Source organism: Aquarana catesbeiana, linkage group LG11, assembly GCF_042186555.1.
Source record: "Aquarana catesbeiana isolate 2022-GZ linkage group LG11, ASM4218655v1, whole genome shotgun sequence".
Lineage (NCBI taxonomy): Eukaryota > Metazoa > Chordata > Amphibia > Anura > Ranidae > Aquarana > Aquarana catesbeiana.
This window is the reverse complement of record NC_133334.1, coordinates 157,157,815-157,169,608: the sequence shown is the minus strand read 5'-3', so window position 1 is coordinate 157,169,608 and position 11,794 is coordinate 157,157,815. Positions and strand designations below refer to the sequence as shown.

At 42.7% G+C, this 11,794-nt stretch overlaps 1 long non-coding RNA gene across 2 annotated transcripts; it reads right to left on the bottom strand.

The window, feature by feature from the left end:
* Positions 1 to 361: 361 nt before the first annotated feature.
* On the bottom strand, positions 362 to 3,076 carry LOC141113002 (uncharacterized). Of its 2 annotated transcripts, none has more exons than XR_012236693.1 (5): positions 2,961 to 3,076; positions 2,551 to 2,634; positions 2,407 to 2,469; positions 2,214 to 2,314; positions 362 to 920 (listed from the first exon to the last, which is right to left on the bottom strand). It is a non-coding gene; the product is annotated as an uncharacterized lncRNA (long non-coding RNA). The 2 variants fall into 2 exon arrangements; XR_012236694.1 differs by having other exon boundaries at positions 2,551 to 2,617; positions 2,961 to 3,058.
* Between the last annotated feature and the right edge of the window lie 8,718 nt (positions 3,077 to 11,794).

Sequence of the window (11,794 nt, the reverse complement as noted above, 5' to 3'; positions counted from 1 at the left end):
AACTTATGACTTCTTAAGATGACTATTATTATGTTGCTCCAACTTCTTACATTTGGTGCCATGATATGCTGGTACCATGCAATACAACATTGATATATTCAGTCTGGTAAATTACTAAAAACCCATCTGCATATTCCAGCAGTGGATCAGAAAATAAATAACTAAAATGCATATTTGAAAAAATACTATAGTCATTAAAAAAAAGAAAATTAGGAAAAAAAAGGAGCAGAAAAACTTCATAAAAATGTCCCGCAGGGCTTCAAAACAAAACACAGACAACAAATGCCAAATGCTATAAAACAATCACAGAAGACATTTAGAAACATAGAAAAGTGATAGCAGAAAAAAAGAGCAAGTGGTCCATTGAGTCTGCCCGTTTTTTATTTATACACTGTATAAATTTTGTATTATTTTATTTTTTTTTGTTCTTGTTCATCTGGAAAATTTGATCGCAAAAAGCAAAATCTACAAAGAGAGCACTTGCACATAATCACATTTGGGATCTATTCACACCAGGTGCAGACAGGCTGCATTGTGCAGCAGCTTCAGTGCAGTCCCACTGCATTCCATTGGAAGACAAAGAAAATGGCCTTTGTCTCTGGTGTAGCCATTTCACACCACTGTATTGCTGGCCTGCAGAGCTTCTTGAAATGTGACATTTCAATAACGCTTGTTTAAAAAGTGAACAGTGTGATGTGCCGGCATCAGCTCATCAGCACTGCCTCCACCACAACGCACATTGAATCAGTTGAATGCATCTCCTTTGAGGGTACATATGTCTTGTCCAATGTCTTGTCATTTACTTTGGTGCTGCTGTCCACATAATTGATTTTCATGGGGTGACATTTTTTGATTCTTTGAGCTTTCACATATAACTGCTGTGCAGCACATTTCTCTTCATTGGGTTGTACATGTGATTCCTGTGAAGAAGGAAAAAAAAATATCAATAATAACATATTTAAAATATGTTTAACAAAATTTGTGGACTATCCATACTTACCTATCCCCTTAATGATCTGCTGAATCTGCAGCAAAAAACTAAAAAACAACAATGTTAAAGTGATGCGCCTATAAATCAGATCCACAAATATAATATATTATATACATATAATATAATAGCGACTAAACTTGTCATTCAGCTTTCAACATCATATAGTGTGACTGTACACACATATTATAAAATATAAATATTGATACAAAAGTGATCCATAAAGTGCTCAAGTGCATATAAGTCCGTGATACTCTGACCACCCAGGATCAGTTTTCAGTGTCCTTAATACAGCAATAATAAACGTGACTTGATAGGTGACTGTGAATATAGCAACCTGAAGCAGTGATTACATTCAGGCGCTCAACACCCTCCCCACCCCAAGGTAATAGCCGCTCACCTCAGAGCGTGTGACCTCGCAATAAAGTTTGGTCAATACACGCTTTTGAATCATCAAAACGAATTCCAGATCAGGTTGCAAGGTCCAAACACTGCTCAAAGATGTAGCCTCCTCACATATAAATATCAAAAAGAAACTCCATAGTATGATACCATTTTAAAAGATTTTATTTACTGCAAACAAAGCACTATTATAGGGTACTTATATGGGTCTGGTGAGTTAGTGCACCGCTCTATAGCATGCCTTAATAGCGCCAAGCCGTGGATGAGATTGTGTGCTCCTACTTCATAAGGTAGACCAGCTGTCTCCTGCGCCGTCCAGTCCTCTCCCCTACGTGTGTCGATACAAGGGAAATATTGTATCTTCATCAGGGGGATGCTAATTGGATGGTGGTGCTGTCTGTATTTAACAGACAGCACCACCACTCTGATCCTGGGTGGTCAGAGTATCACGGACTTATATGCACTTGAGCACTTTATGGATCTCTTTTGTATCAATGTTTATGTTTTATGATATGTGTGTGCAGTCATGCTATATTATTTTGAAAGCTGAATGATGACTTTAGTCGCTTATATATTATATTCTTGGATTTGATTTATAGGCACATCACTTTAATTAACAATGTTGTTTTTTTCGGTTTTTGCTGCAGGTTCAGCAGATCATTAAGGGGATAGCACAGCACATAATTTATTTACCTATCTGTAATTCTCACACGTTAGTATGGGATGTGATTCGTGCTAGCAGCTGTCATTATACTATTATATGATAGAAGAACTTTGATTTGGTAGCTCACAAGATCTTTACTATTTTTTTATCCATACTTACCTCTTGATTTTGTTTTTGCAGATGACCCAGACGTCGATGAGGTTGAGATGCTGGGTCCTGGAAATTCAACAACTGGCTCTTGTTTCCTGCCTTTTTTAACACTGTAACAGAAAAAAAGATATGTTGTATTTCTATGCATGTGCTATGTTCACATCCCCAAATAAAAATGTATGAATAAAACTTTGTTCTTAACATCAACTTTGTTGTGCATCCCAACCTTCCCAGTCATTAATTTTCCGAATGGGTTTGCAGTACTCTGCAATACAAAATATTAAGATTTTTACATCTGAAAAAACAACAACAATACACAAAAAATTAAATAAAGAGTTACAATTACCAGCTTTTGCTGCTTTGGAGGTGATCTCTTCAGCTCCTTGCAAATGTATTTTTAGAAATGTGTTTTTCTACATGGAAAAAAAGGCTGTTGGAATAATTAAAAGCTTTGTATTGCATTTATCATTTTAAAATTGTTGTCTAACCACTGTACCTCCTGAATATGTACCCCTGTTTGTGATAGGGCAATTTTTTGTGATACGACACATCACTGCACTAATGAAATTTGGATGGGGTTAAATATGGGGGAAAATAATAACAATAATGCAATAACAATACAGCATTCTACTATAGGTCCTCTTTATAAAGAGATCTATGGTCTAAAAGATCACAAATCTGTATTCTACCCTTAACAGCAAAAGATAAATATATATATATATGGAAGAACATGCAGCCCGCAAGAATGCTCCTTACCATTTCTTCCACCAAATCGAGCACATGGGGTTTCTGCTCCACTCCGTCTGCCATTGCTTCTTCTTCCTCAGCTTCTGCTGTCTACACCTACAGGATATAATGTTCACACACAGGATGTGCCGTTCATGCGAGAGGCTTGTGATAATTTACCACACAATGTCATGCGATATTTTCGAAAAGATAACACATGTGAGTTTATGAGAATAGTTTTTTCATGAATTGCACAGGTTTTTTTTATAATTGTTGTGCGATATGTTACCGCATACTCGGATAAGGTAACATTTCACTTAGTGCATTATGTCTATAGAGTCTGAGATTAAAAGTATAATTTCAGTCTTTGCAGATGACACCAAGCTATACAGTGGAATAACATCCTTACATGATGTCTACAAATTACAAGCCGACCTCAATGCATTTAATTGGGCAGCTTTGTGGCAAATGAGGTTTTATGTTGATAAATGTAAATTTATGCACTTGGAGGCTAAGAAAATGCATGCATCATACACACTAGGGGAGGTACAACTGGGGGAATCAATGGTGGAGAAGGATCTGGATGTTTTGGTAGTAGTGACAAGGTCACTAGGTTACTAGATCCATAACTCTCCCCTTTCTTGTGGGATATATTAACTTGCAGCCGGGATCATATATTTTTATAATGGATCCTACATTTAACTTTATTTTTTTAAATAAAAAATCCCCTTTGTATCCTTGAATTTCCACCCACAGTGTAATTCTATGAACATGAACCACTTTTTTCATTCTTTTTATTCATTTCAAAGTTAGAGGATAAAACTTATACAAAGAGTACAAAAGTAAATACAACATTTATACAAAAAGTACAAAAAGAGAGAGTACAAAAAGGGGGTAATTCCAAAAGTGTAAGGCTGTCACTTAATTCAAAGTCATAAATGAGGGAGCCTAACAAAACTTTAGCTCACTAAGAATCTACAGATAAGACTACTACAACACTTTAATTCGCTGTAAATGTATCAGACCATAGTTGCCATTGTGAATCAAAACTCTTTCTAGTACCCTGCTTAGTGGCAAGCATAGCTTCATATTTGTAGTGCATACAGACAAGCTCCACTGCCCCTGAGAGGTTTGGGGCTTTGTCTGATTTCCACCCCCTTGCTATGAGTAATCTAGCAGTCAAAAGTATATGAGTGACTATGGAGTGGCAGGAGGGGGGAAATTACCTAAATTGAGTATAGCCAGACTTGGATCTGGTGAAGTAAGCACACCAGTGATATCAGAGATGAGGCGGAAGTCATTTTTTCAGAAGCTGGTGATATTCTTGCAGGTCCAGAATATGTGCAATAGGTGTTCAACATCTCCACATCTCCCAAGCAAAGAGCATAGGAGGATGGCAGAAACCTGGATGTACGTAGGGGGGTGAGATACCATCTCAATGCAATTTTTTGGGAAAGTTCCCAATGATTCACGCGGTGTGAGGCTTTATATATGGCTCTAAAAGCAGCTTGCCATTGTTCGGAGTATAGGATGTACCTAGGTCTGTTTACCATTTTCAATATGGTGCGGATTTAGTGTAAGTGAGTTTGTCCTGGAATAGGTTATAAAATATGGATATTCCCTTAGGGATAGGAGGGAGAGCATTGAGGAACCTGCAAACCACAGTAGGTACATAGAATTCATGGCATTGGTGAGATCTCAAGAGGTGGGAAATTTGAAGATACACGTCCTCAAATGTTTTAATTCTCTTGGCTGAGAGAAGATCTGTGATTGAGATAATAACTTTCTGTTGCCAGTGAGTAAGGTTTAAGTTTGGAATTAGGCTTTCTTTTTTTTTTTAACAGTGAAAGTTTTTATTGTATTTAGAAAAATAAAAAGTACAAACAAAGCATTGACAGGTCATTAAGTATAGTTTTTGCACATTGTTACATGTCACATAGTTATTGTGGGTATGAGAATAAGCATAGTAAATTCAAGATTTGTGTAGGTGAGAGAACAGCAGTTAGGATCTTGTGATAAAACAAGGGAGGAGAGTGCTGACAATACAGCTAAGCAGCTATCCTTTGGCATCCCCGCCTCCCAGGCTCAGGGGGTAAGAGGAGGGGGGAGGAGAGGAGGTTGAAGTGGGGCAGGGGATGGCGAGGAAAAGAGGGGGGAGGAAGGGAGGGAGGGAGGAAGGAAAGGGGGGGGGAGAAGGCCAAGGATCACTCATCACATTTTGTTACTTTCCACAGGCATCAACCCAGTTCGACCAGATTTTATCGTATTTTGCTGGACAGTTTCTGCTTTCATATGTAATTTTATAGAGTTCTAAGACCTTGTTTATTGTGTTTTGCCATGAGGCTCTCGTAGGAAGCTCTGTTCCCCTCCATCTCAGGAGGATTTCTCTCCTAGCATAGAATAGGGTGAAGGTCATGCACAGTTTGGTGTATCTGTCCCCCTCTACGTCGCCGAGATAGCTAAGTAAGAAGAGGAGGGGATCTAGTGGTATCTGAGCTCCACAAATCTCTGTCAGGACGTCCGCACAGGACGGATTGAGCGGGAACAGAACCGACTTGTCCCAGTTGATACTGACCCCTGAGTAACGGCTGAAGGCATCAAACTGGGTCAGGGCAGCTCTTAAGGAAGTGGAGGCGTCCGCTAGATATAGCAGGGAATCATCTGCATATAGGGATAATTTTTCTTCTAGTGGGCTTACCTTTATGCCTTTGATTCCAGAGTCCCTCCTAATATGGGCAGCCAATGGCTCCAGAGCCAGGGCAAATAGAGCTGGGGACAATGGACACCCCTGCAGAGTCCCCCTCCCTAAAGAGAAGAGACCCAACAGGGTGCTGTTGGTGCGTATACGGGCCCTAGGGTGTGCGTATAACATCTGTAGCCATGATAGAAATTGAGGGCCGAAGCCAAATCTAGAGAGGACCATCCATAGGTAGCCCCACTCGACCGAGTCAAAGGCCTTCTCGGCATCAAGTGAGGACACCACCCTGGGGTTGTCTGGGTCCGCAGCAGCTATGTAAATGTGCAGCTGATGGATATTGATGCCTGTGCCGTGACCCAGCATGAAGCCTGTCTGGTCTGGGTGGACCAGGACTGTGATAACAGTGTTTAGGCGATTGGCAAGGACTTTTGATGTTGCCATTTAGGAGGGAAATAGGGTGGTAGGAGGAACATAGGGTAGGATCTTTGCCCAGTTTGGGAATAACTACTATAACTGCATCGCTCATGGAATCTGGGAGGACCCCAGCCTCCGATGCCTGAGACAGAGTCGACTGCAATCTAGGGGGCAGTTTCTCTATGTAAGTCTTGTAGAACTCCACCGGGAACCCGTCCGGACCCAGTGTCTTGCTACCTGCATCATTTTTAGAGCCTTCTGTATCTCTTCTATCTTAATGGGGGCGTCCAATTTGTTCGCGGAGGTAGAGATGAGGACAGAGATGTCAACCTCCTCTAGGTAGTCGATTAGGTCTTTCTGGTAATAAGTCAACCGGGAACGATAAAGCTGTTGGTAGTAGGCAGCAAAGCACTGGTTGATGTCCTGGGGTGGAGAGGAGGATCCTGTCCCAGCCATGGATCTGTGCAATGGTCATCACTCCTGATTGCTCTCTGGACAGCCAGGTCAGGAGGCGCCCCGTCTTCTCCCCTGCTTAAAGATGCACTGGGATTGGTGAGTTGTTTCTTCTGTGTCAGGGATGTGCGCAGAAAGAAGGCCTGCTGGGTGTAATGTTGGGGGTCATGGGACCTGACATAAAGGGCCTCTTGTCTAGTCGCTTCGGCCTCCACCCCAGTAAGCTCAGCCCTACGTTGTTTCCTCACTGCAACTATGATTGATTGGTAGTGACCCCTTGATGAGGCCTTAAAGGCTTCCCATACAGAGTTCTCTGTGGCCGCCCCCGGGTTATCCCTCCAGAATTGTCTCAGCGTGTCATGAATTTGGGACTCCACCTCCGTGTCTGATACCCAGAATCTGAATAGTCTCCAGAGTCTATCGGATGGAGCCGTCGCCAATTCTAGGGATAGTAGCAATGGAGCGTGGTCTGAAATTCCCCTGGGAAGGATTGTAATGTCCCAGACTCTGGGGAGGACAGGCGCCACCACATAGGCTAGGTTGATACTTAAAAAGGATGTATGGGTGGCCGAGTGGCAGGTGAAGGTCCTAGTTTGAAGGTTTCTCCACCTCCACACATCCGTGGGGCCGTATCTATCAGCCCACGCCACCAGCCCTTGACGGGTCGTGCCAACTATAGCACACCTGTCCATGCCAGAGTCCGGGACAAGGTTAAAGTCACCCATCAGTACTACATTGTCCGAGGGGAACTGCGCCAGCTTGGCTGAAATCAGATTGAGGAACTTGAGAGATGCAAGACTCAGTAAATACAGTCCCACCAAAACCCATGGCAAATTGTGAATCAATGCGTGGACCAGCACAAATCTTCCATCAGGATCGAGAATCAGATCCAGGAGTTTAAATGGGAGAGTTTTTAGGACAAGGATACTGACCCCTCTAGCAAAGTTAGAATAAGTGGAGTGATAGTGGTGGCCCACCAATAGTTTTTGAGACTGAGGGTTTTGCTTCCTACCAAATGGATCTCTTGTAACACACATATGTGGGGGTTGCACCTTTTAATAAATTGGTAAACTAGATGCATGGAGATGGGAGACGTGAGAGCATAATGTTCGTCACGGAGGGAGGGGCCTGAGTGTGTCAGCCGGCCGGGAAGCGGATGCCGACGCGAGGATAGCTGTGGAGGTTGCTGGTGGCTCCCGGCAAAGAAAACAAAACAAAATGAGGGACACTGCATCTGCATAGAGGGCATGGAAACAAGTGCAGCCGCAGCAAAGCCTGCTAAGAGAAACACATGAGAACAGCTGGAGAGTAGCAGTGACAGAGCGGGACGGTGTGTGAGTAAAGTGGCGATAGACCCCCCCTCTCCTCCTTCCCTTCCTTACTGTGCCTATATCCCCGTTGTCGCTGGTGCTAGTGTCCTTAGCTCTTCTCATCACAGCCCATGCAGACCCCATGCAGACGTAGAAGCTCCAAGTGGTGGATAAGGTGAAGACCAGGACGGAACCCGGACCTTAGGAGCAACAGGAGCTGATGACAAAGGCTTGGAAGGGCAGAAAAAAGAGGTACCCCGTAAAGGGTTGGTTCAGGACAATATTGGTCCTATATCACTGATGCAATACATGATAATATTATGTGAGTAATTAAATGATTCGGTAACTTTTGTGTATAGCACAACACAGAGACTTTATGGGGGGACCTGCTCAATAACCTTATCTAAGAGGAATAAACAGCGGTGTGTGAACATGTAAAAACTCATAAAGCTAAGAAGAGTATTGTACTAGCCTTAAGACCCTGTTGATTATGTTTAAGATAGAAACGGTGAACTGGTATGCGAATCGGGAAGAGCGCATATTTGGTTAAATTATATCCTGTAAACCTATTCAAGAGTGGAATCTAGGAGGTACCGTTGTGAGGGGCAGGAGTACAGGAGACAACCTAAATATATCTAAACATACCTAAATATATCCTGGGAAACAACAGAACCTGCAGTCAGAATTTATAAACAAACAATATTTATATCTGTCAGTTGGACAGAAAAGTTGGGACCCCAGACAACTGATTTTATCTCTCACAGCGGAGTGATCCCAGTACATTCCCCCCCTTCTCCCCTACCCCTCCCTCTGACTCAGAGGGAGAAGAGGGAACTAAGGCTGGGGAAGCGGATAAGAGGGACAAAAAAGAAAGGCAACATGAGTAAAGCTACAACTAAACTAACAAGGGGGGGGTGCCCTTAAGTCCCCGAAAGATAAACCAGCGGTCAGCACGATAAAACAATATATGGCACAGGGAGCTAGCCCAAGGAGTACGGACTCAGAGAAACAGGGACTAACTAAACTGGAAAAAAAAAGGGGGCTGAGAAAAAAACAGGAGAGACTCTAGACCACTCCAGGGAGGATCTTTCTACATAGGGCGAGCTCAAAGTGAGCAGAGTGGAGGGGAGAACAGCTGAGGCCTACCCCCCCACAAAAGGAGAAATGATGGAGGTGTTCCTGAGGTTGGAAAACTCAATAAAAACAGATATAAACATGCTGAGAGGGGACCTGGGGAATTTACTGGAAAGAGTAGAAAAGACAGAAAAAAGAGCAGAAAATCAAAGACAAGAGCTTGGTAACCTCAAACAGCAAATTAAAATAACACAACAAAACCAGAAAAAAATCCTATACAGATTAGAGGACCAGGAGAACAGGAGCAGAAGACAAAACATCAGGATTCGCTCAGCCCCGGAAAAAAAGGGAGAGGACCTGAGGAAAATGATTAATACAATATTAGGCCCCCTCATGGATAAAGGAGTAGAAGAATCTCTAAGAATAGAGAGAGTACACTGAGTGCCATATTTCCAGAACTCAGAACCAGAGAGGCCACAGGACATAGTAGTTAGATTCAGATTATACGAAGATAAACTGGAAATCTGGAAGAAACTAAGATGAAAACCACCTTTAATCTATGAGCTACAGGTGTACTCCAACTTGGCCCAAGAAACTTTGGCAAGACGGCGACTACTTAAACCTCTACTAGAGATGATGAGATCTCAAAACTTTAGATATAGCTGGGGGTTCCCAGCCTGCTTGATTGGCTACAGGGGAGGGAGATCGGCCAGACTGCGTTTCCCCGAAGAATTAGAGGAATTTTGTAATAAACTTGACTTACAGGTGCCAGATTTACCAGGCTGAACTAAGGAAGATTAGTGATTTCCCTAGGATAAGGATAACATCTATGGGTGATGGAAATAATGTAATATTTGATTTGGGGGGGTGGAGGGGGGATGTGTATAGAAGGATGATGAGGGTCGATCTGGATTGTGTTCTTGGCGACCAGCCAGCCCACCCCATCCGCAATAACCATTCTGAGGAGAGGGGTACACTTGGAACCCCACCTTAGGACAAAGAGATTGGAAGAGGGCTTTGACTTTCAGAGCCTCCAACAATCTAGGGGCCCATATGGGGCCAAGTCGGGGGGAGCGGGGGAAGGGGGAAAGGGAGGAGGTGGGAGAGGGGGGGGTTATGGGGGGGAGGGGAGGAGGAGGGGAGGAGAGGGGGGAAAGGGGTGGGGCGGTTGGAGGGAGGGGGAGGGGGATATAGTGTGCAAAGTATATAAAAGAAGAGGAATAACCCGATACAGGCTAGAGGAGCAAAGAAGGCAGAAACAAACAGGAGGAAAATGACAACACTTACATTTCTGACATACAACGTGAGGGGATTAAACTCACCTTCCAAAAGACACAAAATTTTAAAAGAATTAAAGGGATACAGGGCAGAAGTGGTGTTTCTGCAGGAGACTCACTTGTCACATGAATCAAATATTAAATTATGGTCGAAGGAGTTCCCAAATTGGTACTATGGGGATACAATCTCAAAGAGAGCAAGGGGAGTGGCGATAGGGTTTGCGAAGAATGTACAGTTTAAACTTGAGGGTAGGTGGCAGGATCCAGAGGGGAGATTTCTCTTTTTGAAAGGAACGCTTGGGGAATTAGAATGTACCTTGGCGAACATATATGCCCCTAATAAGAACCCGACAAAATTCCTGACAGGTACTTTGGAGAAACTAATGGATTTCAGGAGCGGGGGTCTGGTTGTGATGGGAGACTTGAATGTTTGTTTGGAGCCAGAGGTGGATAGTACGTCCAGGGCACAGGGGAGAACAACGCCCAATTAAGAAAGATAAGACAGAAGATATACAAGAGTCAACTGGTGGATATTTGGAGGATTATGAATGCCAAAGTCTGAGACTACAGGTTTTACTCCCCTGTGCACCGGACGTACTCTAGGATCGACTACATATTGGTGGACCATGGATTCCTGGATAGGATAGTAGAGTCAAAGATAGAAATAACCACACTATCAGACCATGCCCCAGTAGGGATGGAAATGTGAGTATCTAAAAACAAGAGACAGCTCTCCTTGTGGAGATTAAATGAAGATCTTTTAGAGGATGAAGAAATCTCAAAGAGAATAGAGAGAGAACTAAAATACTATTTTCTAACAAATGAAACAGAAGAGATCTTGGGGTCGGTGGTGTGGGAGGCCCATAAGGCCTATATAAGGGGGATTCTAATACAAGAGGGAGCAAGGAAAAAAAAAGAAAGGAGAGAAAAAATGGGAAATCTCACGAAAGAAATATTCAACATAGAACAAGAACACAAAAAACATAGAGGCCTCCACCAAGCAACGTACCATAAGTTGGTAAATAAACTAGACTAATTAAAAGGTTTCATGGAACAAGAAACAAAGGAAAAATTTTACAGAATAGCTAAAGAAATATACCAGTGGGGGAATAAGGCTGGCAAACATCTTACTAGAATGCTCCGAAGGAAAAAATCCTTAAATTTCATAGGAAAGATTCAAACTAAACAGGGAGAGATGGTCTACGAGACAAAAGAAATAGGTGAAACATTTAAAAACTACTATAAAGATCTGTACTCGGTGGAACAGAATTGGGGTCAGACAGGGGAGAAAAGTAGAAAGATAAGTGAATTCTTAAAGAACGCCAGGTTACCAAAGATCACTGAGAGTTCCAGAGATTCCTTTGAGAAACCAATAATGGAGGAGGAGATAAACGAAGCCATAGCAGATACAGCACAGGGGAAAAGCCCAGGCCCTGACGGATTTACATCATATTACTACAAAAAATACAAAGATTTACTGATGCCTAAGCTTTGTCAGTATATGAACGGGCTAGGAATGGACTTTGAATTGAGTAGAGAGGCGTTGTTTGCTACAATCATTGTTATTCCAAAGGACGGAAAGGACGAGACCTTGCGCTCCAGTTATAGACCAATATCATTATTAAATGCAGACACCAA